The sequence below is a fragment of the Pelodiscus sinensis genome, chromosome 2, assembly GCF_052426305.1.
Source record: "Pelodiscus sinensis isolate ZL-2025 chromosome 2, ASM5242630v1, whole genome shotgun sequence".
Lineage (NCBI taxonomy): Eukaryota > Metazoa > Chordata > Testudines > Trionychidae > Pelodiscus > Pelodiscus sinensis.
In genome coordinates this window covers 102,072,510-102,085,893 of record NC_143053.1, presented here as the reverse complement: position 1 = coordinate 102,085,893, position 13,384 = coordinate 102,072,510, and the positions used below count along the sequence as shown (strand labels likewise).

Here is a 13,384-nt window from a genome sequence, read left to right as displayed (position 1 = left end):
TAGAAGAACAAACATTCTGGTTAGTGGTAGTCACAAGATCATAACCATTTAAAAATAGGAGATAAAAATGCAACCATTCTGGTGACATTTTCCCCAATACGTTTAATCACCTCTGTGTGTCATGGACTTAGACAAATACCACTGAAGTAGCTAGTCCAGAACAAAGTGCATCAGCGAGCAAAATTATGATGTTAAAATTTCCAGGAAAGGTCTGTGACTTGAATCATATATTAATCAGGATCCCAAGTAGACCGAAGGAAGTTTGGTGAATTCGTGCCCAAAGAAAAATATTTAACCAATGAAAAAACCTAAAAGACACTATTTTGTTTTTTATAAAAAAGATGTTCTTTTTTTATTTGTTATTAGAGTCTTAAAAAAATCATGAGCAGGCAAGACAACAAGCATGGACATGCCAGCCCATGTATCTAAATCTTAATAGGGTCAAACATTAACCAGTTAATTGAGACAGGTACATGACAGAGAGTGGTCCTTGACTAGACAGTCAATGGGATTTTTTAGCTCAATCTTCATTTGACTAAGAGCGAGTCACCTAACACTTGCGAAGTAGCCAGTAAATTATAATTCTCTCACAGAGCTATCCCCCCTTAAATCTTGTTCCCCTTGCTTCCTCTTTCCCAGCGATCCTTTGGCAGTGCAGGGAATTGCTGCACTCCAGTGATCTCCAATCAACTGAATGGTGATTCAGGCACTGTTCCTATTCGTGTAGCTTAGACCGGCAATCTTTAAGAACCTCGTGAGCTGCAGGATGAAGGAGAAACAAAGGTGATTTAAAGCCAATCTCCTCCTCCATCTTCCCTCAAACATATTCAACTGGATCCAGGGGTTTGCCCTAAAACCTTATATTTTGGTTCAGAAAAGAGAAGTAGAAAGAGTAGAAAGACACTCAGTCATTTCAGACCAACAGATTACTAGGCACAGAGCTGAGTTTGTGTGTGCGTGCTTCTTACCGCTGTGGTTCCTGCAGGCATTATTAGGGGTACTACATTTTTTGGAAAACCAACACAGCTGCTATAATTTTTGGCTGCTCAGTTTAATTTTGAATTTCTCCCTTTGGAGCCCCATTCTTCTTCATAGATTATTCCCATATGCAGAGGGAGTGGAAATGCAAAAAAAGCTTTAACTCACAGAATTTTCTTATAATTCTTCCATCAGGAGAGGTGTGAATGAGATTTGCCTTCACTTTCCCTCCCCCAGAAAAAAATGGGAATTTGGCTCCTGCAAACTTTTGAATCTCACGACATTGTTTGGATAGAAAACGCTCCCACATTTAGGCATTTTCTAGATGCTCACTGCTTGCTAGCCACTTGCCAAATCTTCAGTGTTAACAAGTGATTCCTCTCTTACCCAAGCACTCACAGATCTTGAACGCTGTAGAGCAGTCAATGAAGGGCTTCCATAGGATGGCAGGGAGGAGGGAGAAGCAGGATACTGAGGCATCACCTAGGCACCCTCTGCCTTCCTTACCCTCCTACAGTAGGAGTCTATAGGCACAGCACCCTCTCTTCTTGTAGTAGCATACTGAAGTATGCCTGCTGCACCAAATTCAAATGTGGACCTTGAACACCAACAAGATCTGTGGCGTTCCACACCTGAGTTATGGCTCAGCTCATAGAGTTTTGGGCCAGGCAAAAAACTCAGTTCCAGATCCATATCTTGAATATTACTAGATTATTTTGGGCCTTTAGGCAGTGAAGTAATACAAATAATAATAATACACATACACACACAGACCACTGTAACATTATTAGTCTTAGGGCTCTGAGTCTGTAACCTGTTGTGACGGGCTGTCACTAGCCCGGGGAGAGGACGGCCGGAGCCACCACCCGCAGACAGCCGGCGGCCAACCCCAAGGCCCCCAGCCTTACCCCGGCATAAGCCGGAGGAACCGGCGGGACCGCCCGCTGCCGCCGCGCCTGCACCAGCAAGGGAACATTAACCCCTTCCCCAAGGCCCCGCCGTTCGGGGGCAGGGCAGTGCAAGGCGGACGTACGGCGGGGGAGAACGTCGGCACGCCGCTGGAAGGGGAGGGCCCCCGGGTAGCGTCCGGCACGGCGGGCCAGTTCAAAAGGGCCCGCCGCCAGCGAGGGAGGGGGCAGCCTCCTCGCCGCGGCGGAGGAGCTACCCATGACGGACTCCAAACGCCTCCAAGGCCGGGAGTCGGCCTGGCCTCAGTCCCGGGACCACTGGGACCGTCACCACCGCTGGCGGTCAGTCAGCCCCCCCTCCGACGGGGGCCGAACCCCACCGCGCCGGAGCAGGAGGGAGCGGCCGAGCCGGGAACGGACCCTGTCCAGGGAGCTTTCCCCGGAGACCTCGTCCGGATGACCCAGGACCCGAACCACTGAATCAGGGTAGGTCCTGGGGATTGGGGCTGCGGCCCCAGGAGACGCGAGAAGGGAGGAAGGAGCCCGGGGCAAGGCACTTTTGGCGGCCGTGGGTAGACGGGTTACGGGCGGAGTGACCCCCGTCTACCGCGTCGGGGCGCGAGCAAGCCCCGACGGTTAGGGCCCCGGGCTGGGACCTGGAGAGAGGGTGGGACCGGGTCCCCCTCCCTCTCCTAGAGGGGCATCCGGCTCCTAACAACCATAACTAAAGGGAAAACGCAAATTGGGACCCCGTGCCAGGGAGGACTTAGACGGGGGGGGAGGGCTTTGGCCCCATCCCGTAGGGACGGGTGACTATCTCAGGGTTCACTGGCCCCCCTTCCAGCTGGGAGGGGGTAATCGCACCCAAGGGCCCGGGCCCCATAGCAGGGACCCGGGGTACAACAAGGGGCAGGCAGAGGACGAAAGGGTCTGCAGACCCCCCCCCCTCGGGCTGAGAGGGGGTGATCGCACCCTGAACCTTTCACACCTGTCAAGAGCTATCTTAGCTAAGGTCAATGGGTATTATTTTATTTTGGTCTGTGGAGATCTTATTCAAAAGAACACCCCCCAAAAAACCTCAACCAATAAAAGGAATGTTATGCCACCTGTCAGCATACAGGGCAATAGTCAATGGCAGAGGTTCTTGGGTATGACTTAGGAAAGTATTACAAGTAACCAAAAAGCTCTCTTGCATTTGTATCCCCACTACTGACTGGCTCGAGGTGGAAAAAAATGAAGCATTAGGGCCCGGAGTGCGCTACTTCCAGTGCTTCAGGAATGCATATGGCCAAAACTGCCAGGCAGCAAGAACTGAGAGACATTACCAAAGAAAGGAAAGGAGAGGCACCATATGAAAAAAAAGAAGGTTGCATTACCCTCAGCTACCACTACACAGTGCAGTTGCAGTTGGGGCGGAGTGTGAAAATGACATGCAGCTTGCTGGAAGAAGGCCTGTTTCCCTTCCTAAATCCACAGCCCCCGGCACAGCTGATCAGAGCCCTCCTGGGGATACTCAGCCAGGAGTGGGGATTGAGGGACAGACGTGGCAGCTTATGCCAAAGGGCCAGAGAAACAGACTGGTGGAAGGGGTCACGAGGAAATGAGTGGGGTGCAGTAAATGAGAAGGTGGCATGGATTAGGAAGGATACATGGCTGGATGGGTCTTTGAAGTTGCATATAGGGGACCCAACTGAAGCTGTCTACTCATACAATATTCGTAAATTATTGTACCTGGCTGCGTTGCTAAAACTGTTGGCCACACTGTGTATTACTGCAGCTTTCAGATACTTTTTGGTCCAGAAAGACAATCAGCCTTGCTAGCTCATTTTAGCTCTTTTAATAAGTTTAGACTCACACACAGTACACACACAACAACATTATTGGGTGTGGGGCTCTCAGTCTCTATGCTATATTCATGTGTGACAATGTACAGACTCCTATCTTTTAGCTAGTCTCATATCCTGATACAGCTGCTGTGACCTGCTCTAAGAGAGCCGTGTGCATCCGTCATTACTCCCACCACTACCCAGTGTAGGATGCAGACATCCATAATTAGAAATAAATTAGTCCTCTTCTCCCACCTGTCTGCTCTTCCGTCACTGCTGCTGCAGCTTTCACTTCCCTTCCCTTCCCTTCCCTTCCCTTCATGGTTTATATTTTAGCTCAATCATTTCTATATTTTTTCTTCTCGAATCTGAATCCTAAGATCTCAAAATATTTACCCACCAACAAGGGGTCTGAATCTGAAACCAACTATTAGCCTAATCTCCAGTCCTTCGGGTCTGGTACTTGTGTGGGCATATAGGCTCAGCTCCCATAATATTAACAGGGTTTGCATTACTCCCTTTTGACAGCAGAATGCAGACTTTGATTTGCAAAAACAAGTATTAGGACTCCTCTGTTTCCCATTGATGATAATGGCAAAATAGCTAATTTTAGTGGCTGAAGGATCAGGTCCCTAGTGAACTGTTGAACTCTGAATAACTAGCACGTGTCAGTAATGTGATCTGGTGGGTGTGAAATCTTATTCTGGACAGTTGGAAAACACTTTAACAGTCCAATACCACCCCATAATCTCATCAAGGCCTGTTCACCGGGATTGCTCCAGGGGTCAGTTGGAAAACACTTAACATGAAAAAATAAAAAAACAAACAAAAAAATCCCTTTGCTTCTGTACTCATTTCATATGCAATACATTAAACTTATCATTTTAACAAGGAGAACTATGCTCCAGATGAGACTGACTCCTGGAACTGCCAGTCCCTGCTCAACTGGAGTAAAGCCACATAAACTACCATGAACACTCAATTACCTGTTTTCCTCCGAGAAGCAGGTGACCGTAGGAGTCTGTGTGCATCTCTACCTGAGGTGAGGAAGGAAGTCACCAAGAGAACAGCTAATAGTAATGGGAGTTTTGTAACTTGGAGTGGAGTAACTTGCAGGCTATTTGACTTGTGCATGCCAGAAAGTTTTGCATTTTACTAAAGTTAAGTTTTTAAGACAGTGCTTGCATTTATCCTCTCCCCATGTAAATAAGATCAGTACAATAGAGAGATCTTCGGTATGGAATCTAACAACAGGCAGAGAATAGCAGGTCACAAGCCAACAAAGGGCATGAGCCCACAGGAGTGCTGTATATCACAAGCTGAGAGACTCTTTCCACAAGACAGTCTCTCTAAGAAAAGATGAAAGAGTTCTGATCCCATTCCTTTGCAGGAGAGCTAGAGGGCTTTGGAGGTTGGGTGAAGTGGAGAATTACCTTTTCTACTTCAAAGGAGCATTTTAGACTGGCCACAAAAAGGAAATATAATGGAATAAACTTAGCTTCTATTGAATACCAGAGTTCTGTTTCACTGAAATACCCCCCAAAATCCTTGAAGATGTACAGAGTCACACACTGTGCAAGACATCAGCTGGAGAAGTTTGTTTTGAGGAATTAAAAACCCTCTTGATGAGATATTTTATTTGGAACCAAAGATTTCAAGGTCTGTGTCAATTTCAGGCTAGAAAGTTTGGTGTCTTAGAAGCAGCCCCTTCCATAACTACTGACATTGAAAAGGTTCAGAAAAGAGCAACAAAAATGTTTAGGGGTTTGGAACGGGTCCCATATGAAGAGAGATTAAAAAGACTGCAACCTTTCAGCTTAGAAAAGAGGAGACTAAGGGGGATATGATAGAGGTCTATAAGATCATGACTAATATGAAAAAAGTGAATAAGAAAATGTTATTTACTTGTTTCCATAACAGAAGAACTAGGGATCTCTAAAAGAAATTAATAGGTAACAGGTTTAAAACAAACAAAAGGAAGTTTTTCTTCACACAGCTCATAGTCAACCTGTGGAACTCCTTGCCAGAGGATGTGGTGAAGAACAGGACTTTAACAGGGTTCAAAAAAGAACTAGATACATTCACGGAGGCTAGGTCCTTCAATGGCTATTAGCCAGGATGGGTAGGAATGGTGTCCCTTACCTCTGTTTGTCAGAGGCTGGAAATGGATAACAGGAGAGGGATCACTTTGATGTATACCTATTCTATTCATTCACTCTGGGGCATCTCGCATTCGCCACTGTCGGCAGACAGGATACTGGGCTAGATGGACTTTGGTCTGACCCAGTATGGCCCTTCTTATGTACTGAGTCTAGGAGGTCATCACTTAGCAGGAATCTCCGTGGTGATGCTAAGCAGCACTGACTGCGTTCCTCAGTATGGAAGCAAGCAAGCATCTGGGTCCAGAAGCCTGAATAAAGGTTTTCCTTTGCACTCACTGCAGCTAAGTCCTGACACCGGAGGAAGGAATCTAAGTGACTCACACCTTTCTATGTTTACCAGATCAGCAGTTCACATCAGCTGTGGTGTTCTTGCTGAGACACTACATTTAACACTCTGTATCCCTGGAGGCAGTGTGTATGTTTCGGGGGATGGGGTTGGCTCAGGTCTGAACAGAGCCTATTTTGTGGGTCAGTGGGTCAAAAGAGCCCAAGTTAACACAATTGTGACAGTGTTACAATTAAAAGTCTATATTTTCCCTGAGGCTCTTTAGAAGTAAATGGTGCCAGGGCTATTGAGAGGTTATTTTGTCATTTTACATGGGTTTATTTTAAAAAAAATCACTATCTTTGTTGTATGATAATTTTAAATAGCTGTAAATGCACACAACAACTATGAAGGGGTACAAATAAATAGCAAGTTTCTTTGAGCAGCTGGTCAGAGGGGAGCAGGCAGATTGTGTGAAAATGAGGGAGATAGTGATTCCATTCCTCCCAATGGGGGAGGAAACAAAATCAGACTGTCTTTGTGGCTTGCCACGGTGTGATGCTATGCCACTGTGATTTACATTAATAAAATTGTGTAACCACCTTACTATCTTATATGGCAGATAATGAATGCAGTAGAACGGTACTATTAGAATACACTGAGGGACAATCTCAGAAAATGAAATGTGTTATACAGTCTGGGACTGGGTGAAAAAAAAGGAAGGGATACTACCACAATAGAGAGAATGGGTGTGTGAGCATGTGAAGCAAAAGAAGAAGAGAAAAAAATGGAAGACCTGACAGCAAAAAAAAAAAAAATCGAGCAAAGAAATCATAATGAAGGAAAATTATATCTACAAATGAATTTACCCTAGGAGATCTTTCTGGCCAATGCATCAACACCGAACACTTTTGGAAAATCCCACTCCAAACTTTTATTGCTTTCTTAAAATTTATCCTGAAACAATGTTCTCCAAAAATGTGTAAAAATATTTGTTGCCAGCTAGAGTATACTAGGTGTCTATTGTTTGGGGAGTTCTAAGTTTTGTGAAACCACAGGTTCTTGTATGATCATACAACCCAGGGGCATTTGCAAAAGCATAACACAAGAGTGATTAAGGCCTGTAATGGCCTCCATTCCTTAGTTGCTTTCAACTCCAGTTTACTACAGATTACAGGCAGTCCCCAAGTTACGCGGATCCGACTTATGTCGGATCCGCAGTTACAAACGGGGCTTTTCTTGCCCCGGAGGACGGGACGCCCAGATGCGCCGCGGTCCGCCACCCCCGTCCTCTGGGGCGAGAAAAGCTGCTCCCCGTCTCCCTGGTCTGCAGGGAGATGGGGAGCAAAGCCTTGGAGCACGCCCGCAGCGGGACAGCCCGGGCGCGCTTGAGCTGTCCCCCTGCAGGCATGCTCCAAGGCTTTGCTCCCCGTCTCCCGACCAGCAGACCAGGGAGACGGGGAGCAAAGCCGCGGAGCACGCCAGCAGTGGGACAGCTGCGGCGTGCCTGGACTGTCCCGCTGCCCGCGTGCTCTGCGGCTTTGCTCCGCGTCTCCCAGGTCAGCAGACCAGGGAGACGGAGCAAAGCCGTGGAGGACTTGGGTGGTCCCGCCACCCCCGTCTCCCTGGTCTGCTGGGGGGGGTGCAGCTAGTGCCCCCCCCAGCAGACCAGGCTTTTCTTGCCTACCCCTGGGGTAGAGCAGCTGGGGGCTGCCGGGTTGGTCCCGCAGCGCCGCTCCGGGCCAACCTGGCAGCACCCCAGCTGCTCTGCCCCGGGCGTCCTGATTCAGCCGCTGCTGGTCAGTTTCAGCAGCGGCTGACTTGGGGACGCCTTGGGCAGAGCAGCTGGGGTGCTGCTGGGTTGCTCAACCCTAACCTGGAGGGACTATTGCAAGGTGTGAGAAGATGATTAAGACTCCACGCCTGTTCTTCCTTTGGCCTCCCTGCTAACATGATGTGTGTGATGTGGCTAGTTATCCACTAGGAAGTAAGGCCACCAATCTTATTTTATATATATTATCAAACAGCCAGTGGACAGCAGTAACTTCACTCACTACCAGCTTGGTGAGAGTTCATACCAGTGGCCCATAGCTAAAGGCTCAGTATTTCATTCCATTATAGTCCCTGAACTCAAATTCTTAAAGGAGAAATCCCCCTCAACATGGTTACATAGGGAGAGGAATGGATCAAGAGAACATTTACCTCACATGATGATAACCTTCATTCCATGTCATCTTAGTATATTTTAGTTCCCTGCATAATCCTTCTATATTTCCCCAGTAATCTATTTCTACGTATTACAAATGAAATATATACTATTAGGCTGTGTGACAGGGCCACGGAACAGAGTGAGTCCCCGCCACTAGACCTCCGTCGTGAGCGGGGCAATCCGCTCCTGCCCATGGCCGCGGCGAGACAAAAGCCGGCGGCCGGAGCAGATCTGGGCAGCGGCAGCCCGGGCACGGGCTGCACATGCGCCAGGGACACTGGACGCTGCAGCGCTGGTGCAGCTGCAAGGAGAGGCGGGTCGGGTGAGGACATGGGGGGCAGGGCAGGGAGCCGAGTGGGGGACGTTGACGAAAGCGTAGGAGGGGGAGCGGCAGCTATAAAAATGGAAGACGTGGGAGATAAAGGGCGGGGAGGCGGCCGGAGTCGAGGGGACCACCGGGACTGAGGGCAGTGGAGCGGAAGGCTGAAGGGGAAGCCAGGACGCTCGGGCGTGAGGAAGTGGCCCAGGGCGGGTGGAAGGTTAACCGCTTGCGGGCTGGTGAGTTTCGGTGGTTAGCCCCATCAGCCAGGTGGGAGGTGTCCGGAAGGAGGTCCCCCACCTTAGGGCCCTGGGTTGGAGCCTGGAGAGAGGGTGGGCCCAGGCCCCCTTCAACCTCCCGAGGGGGGAAGCGTGGGAAGAAGAAGTGTTCACGGCTGCACTAGCAGAGGGAACGCGGTCGGAAGATCCGGCACGAGGACTAAGAGTTGGGAGCCCCAGGACGGGGGGAGGAGGCACAACCCTTCACACGTGGTGGAGAATGTGGGCAGCGGGACACCCCGAGAGGGAGGAAGGGGTTTATGTCCTAACGGGTATATATTCCAAAACTAAAAAGAAGCATCCAGAAGCAGATGCCAAGATGGAGTTTCCAAAATTACTGGAATGGATAATGGAACACCAACACCAATAACACCAACAACAAACGCAGATGGTGCAACAGCTGGCGTCGCAGTTCCAGGAGCAACAGAGGGGTAGTTGGTACAAGAACTGACAGAACACCAACAAGCGGCCAAAGGAAGGTGACTGACGGGGGGGGGGGGTTTCCCCATCAAGGTGAGGAAGATGGGGCCCGGGCACCCCAACTGCCAATCCGTCTGGCGAAGTTAGGGCCAGAGGATGATGTGGAGGCTTTCCTGGTGACATCTGAGCGGGTGGCTCCCACGGCCAAATGGCCGGAGGAACATTGGGCGACTTTATTGGCTCCTTATCTATCAGGGCCAACCCAATTAGCATACTGTGGATTAGCTACGAAGGACACCTTACACTACTATAAAGTAAAAGAGGCAATATTGGACCAGATGGGGATAACCCCAGAAACATATCGCCAGAAATTCAGGCAGGAAAAATATTGGCAGGGAGAACGACCATGGGTGGTCGTGCAGCACCTGAAAGAGGCAGGAATGCAGTGGCTAGAACCCGAGGTGAAAACAGGGATGCAGGTAGCAGAAGCCGTGATTTTAGAGCAGTTTGTGCAAGTTCTCTTGCAGGAGGACAATGGTGGGTGCAGCGACACCACCCTTCCACCCTGACTGAAGCCATGACCTTGATGGAGGATTTTATGGCAGCCGAAGGAGCGGAGGAGAAAGGAAAAATGCTGGGGGGAGATAACCCTGTAAGGAACCCCACCCAAGCAAAGGGCTGGGAGGACGAGGAGGTGGTGAACGGAGGAAGCCAATGGAGACGAGCCCCTCAGGAGTTAGGTGTCTGGCCCCAGTATGGAGGACCCCCATAACAGAGGCACAAAGCGAAAAGGGGGCTCAGTCCGATGAGAGAGAAACAGAACGGAGAATGGGAGGCCCCGGCAAGTTAATCTCTTCCAATGCGGGCAGGAGGGATACTTTTGCCGAGAATGCCCCATGATGGACTGCACCTTTGGGAAGGTAATGACGTCAGCCGGGGCGGACGGTAAACAAGGTGATGGTTCAAGTAAAGGTAGGAGAAAGGGTAGTGGAAGCCCTAGTGGACTCCGGATGTGGACAGACAATGATATGGGCTGACCTGGTAGAGGGAGGGGCAACGATGGGGGAGCCCATTTGGATGCAGTGAGTTCATGAGGACATCCGCCCCTACCCAATGGCGTGGGTACAAATTAACGATGAACAGTGTAAAGAATGCTGGCAGGTGGCCATAGCCCCAAATCTGTCCTACCCGGTCCTGCTTGGCTACGACTGGCCGGGGTTAGGCCCGTTACTACAGCAGTGGGGGCAGGGCAGTAAAGATCGGGAGGCCGTGCCAGAGGAAAAGGTACAGATGGCAGCCCAAGGGGAAAAGGCATCAGAAGGAGGCCTCATAAAAACGGCCGGGGAGGAGGGGACGACCCCAAGAGGCTTTCGAGCCCATCCCACCTTTCAACCTGGAGCTCGATGTAGGGGACGTCATGCAACTCCAATGAGAAGACCCATCCCTCCAGAGAGCCTGGGAGCGGATGAGGGGACCCCCAGAGGCTGTTCGGGGAGAAAGGGAACAGGATCAGAACCCTCATTTTGAGGTACAAGGGGATAGACTTTATTGGGTAATTCCACCCAGGGAGGGGCACGAAGCAGTGCGTCAATTGTTAGTGCCTGCTCGGTATTGGTGGCGGGTCCTCAAACTAGCCCACGACAGCCCTTGGGCGGGCCATTTAGGGTGGGACAAGACGCAGCAGCGGGTAGTGCAAAGGTTTTATTGGCCGGGGATATATTGGGCCATGCGAGATTTTTGTGACTCTTGCCTCCAATGTCAGAGGATGGCACCGGCCCAGGCAGCGAGAGCCCCGTTAGTTCCCCTTCCCATAGTCGGGGTGCCTTTCGAGAGGATAGCACTTGATTTAGTGGGGCCCGTAGAACGGTTCGGCCGAGACCACCAATTTATATTAGTCATAATAGACTATGCCACGCGGTACCCAGAAGCGGTACCTCTCCATACCACCACGACACTCGTGATTGCAGAGGAGTTAATCAAAAACTTCTCCCAAGTGGGGATAGCAAGGGAGATCTTAACTGATCAAGGCCCTAATGTAACCTCCCGGCTGATGAGGGAGTTATGCCGGATGTTACAAATTAAAACCCTCTGCACATTTGTCTACCACCCCCAAACGGATGGGCTGGTGGAACGATTTAATAAGACACTGAAGTCAATGCTACGGCAGTTCATACAGGACGATCCCCGGGAGTGGGACCGGTTATTACCAGCTTTACTTTTCGGTGTTAGAGAGGTACCCCAGGCGTCATCAGGTTATTCCCCTTTTGAACTATTATATGGCTGAGGGCCCAGAGGGATACTAGATTTGGTAAAAGAACAGCGAGGAACAGGAATCGCGGGGCCAGGGCACCGTTCAATATGTGCTACAGCTGAGAGAAAAGCTACGTACCTTGGGGGGATTCACTAGGGACAATCTAAAGCGGGCTCAGGAGCAACAGGAAACCTGGTATAATCAGAATGCACGCTTAAGAGAATTTGAGATGGGGGACAGGGTATTATTGTTGCTACCATCAGGAGAGTCCAAATTACTAGCCAAATGGCAAGGCCTGTTCGAAGTGATACGCTGAGTTGGGATGGTGGACCATGAAGTTAGGTTGTCAGGGAAAAGAAAAGACACCCAAGTATATCACGTAAATTTGTTTAAAAAATGGAAACCCTGGGAAGCCCTCCTGATAGACCCTCAGCCCTCCGAGATGGACTTAGGACCTTGGAACGAACCAGAGGGATGCCCTCAGCTAAGAGAGACGCTACGGACCTCTCAAAGGGAAGGCATGCAGCAGTTACTGAGAGCGTTTCCACACATCTTGACTAATAGACTAGGGAAGACTAACCTGACCAGACATGAGATATGCAGGGAACCAGGTCAGAAGGTCCATAACGCGTTCCGCCCCCTACCCAGGAAGTTGTGGGAGACGGTACGCCTGGAGCTTCAGATGATGTTGCGGTGGGGAGTGGTCGAGGAATCCCAAAGTGAATGGCGAAGCCTGATGATAGTGGTCCCGAAAGCGGACAAGACAATGAGGTTCTGCATAGACTTTCGGGGAGTTAACGCCATCTCGCGCTATGATGCCTACCCAATGCCCAGGGTGGACGAGCTACTAGAAAGGGTGGGGGAGGCGCAGTACCTATCGACAATAGACCTTACCAAAGGGTACTGGCAGATTCCCCTGAGTGCAGAAGCTAAAAGAGAAAATCGCCTTCGCAACCTCCTTCGGGCTGTATCAATTCACGACCATGCCGTTCGGACTCCACGGAGCAGCGGTGACCTTCCAACGGTTAATGAACTTAATATTATATCCTCATCAACAGTTCGCAGTAGCCTATATCGATGACATTATCATCTTCAGCTCGATGTGGGAGCAACACTTGCACCATGGGAGTACCATGCTAAAGGCTCTGGCAGAAGCCGGTTTAACAGCCAACCCCAAAAAAAGGAAATTTGGACACCAGGAGGTATCCTACCTCGGATATATGGCAGGAGGAGGCCAGGTGAAACCGCTGGTGGACAAAGTGAGCGTGGTAAGAGACTATCCCCTACCCTCAACTAAGAGGCAGGTATGGCAGTTTTTGGGATTAGCGGGATACTACCACCAGTTTGTAGCAGATTTCGCAACATTAGCCACCCCTTTAACCGATATGACCCGAAACAACCAGCTGCAGATAGTATGCTGGACGGAACGGGGGAAGAAGGCCTTTAAAGACATAAAAGAGAATCTGATATCGGCACCCATATTGAGGCAACCAGACTTCACAAAGCCCTTTATTGTACAAACAGATGCCTCTGAGATAGGGTTGGGGGCTGTGCTGTCACAGGGGCTGGGGGAGGAAGAACACCCGGTGTTGTATATTAGCCGCAAGCTGTTCCCCAGAGAAAAGAACTATGCTACTCTAGAAAAAGAGACCCTCGCGGTAAAGTGGGCCATCAAAACTTTACGTTATCATCTCCTAGGTGACTGCTTCCTGCTAGTTACAGACCACGCTCCCTTGAAGTGGATCCAATCCATGAAGGAGACGAACGC

The 13,384-nt window shown here is 49.9% G+C and overlaps 1 long non-coding RNA gene across 1 annotated transcript in view; it reads right to left on the bottom strand.

The window, feature by feature from the left end:
* Positions 1 to 281: 281 nt before the first annotated feature.
* LOC112546771 (uncharacterized) overlaps positions 282 to 13,384 on the bottom strand; it is a 77,590-nt gene continuing 64,487 nt past the window's right edge. The window contains exon 4 of the long non-coding RNA XR_012901600.2: positions 282 to 759. This is a non-coding gene — a long non-coding RNA (uncharacterized LOC112546771). The remainder of the gene's footprint in view (positions 760 to 13,384) is intronic.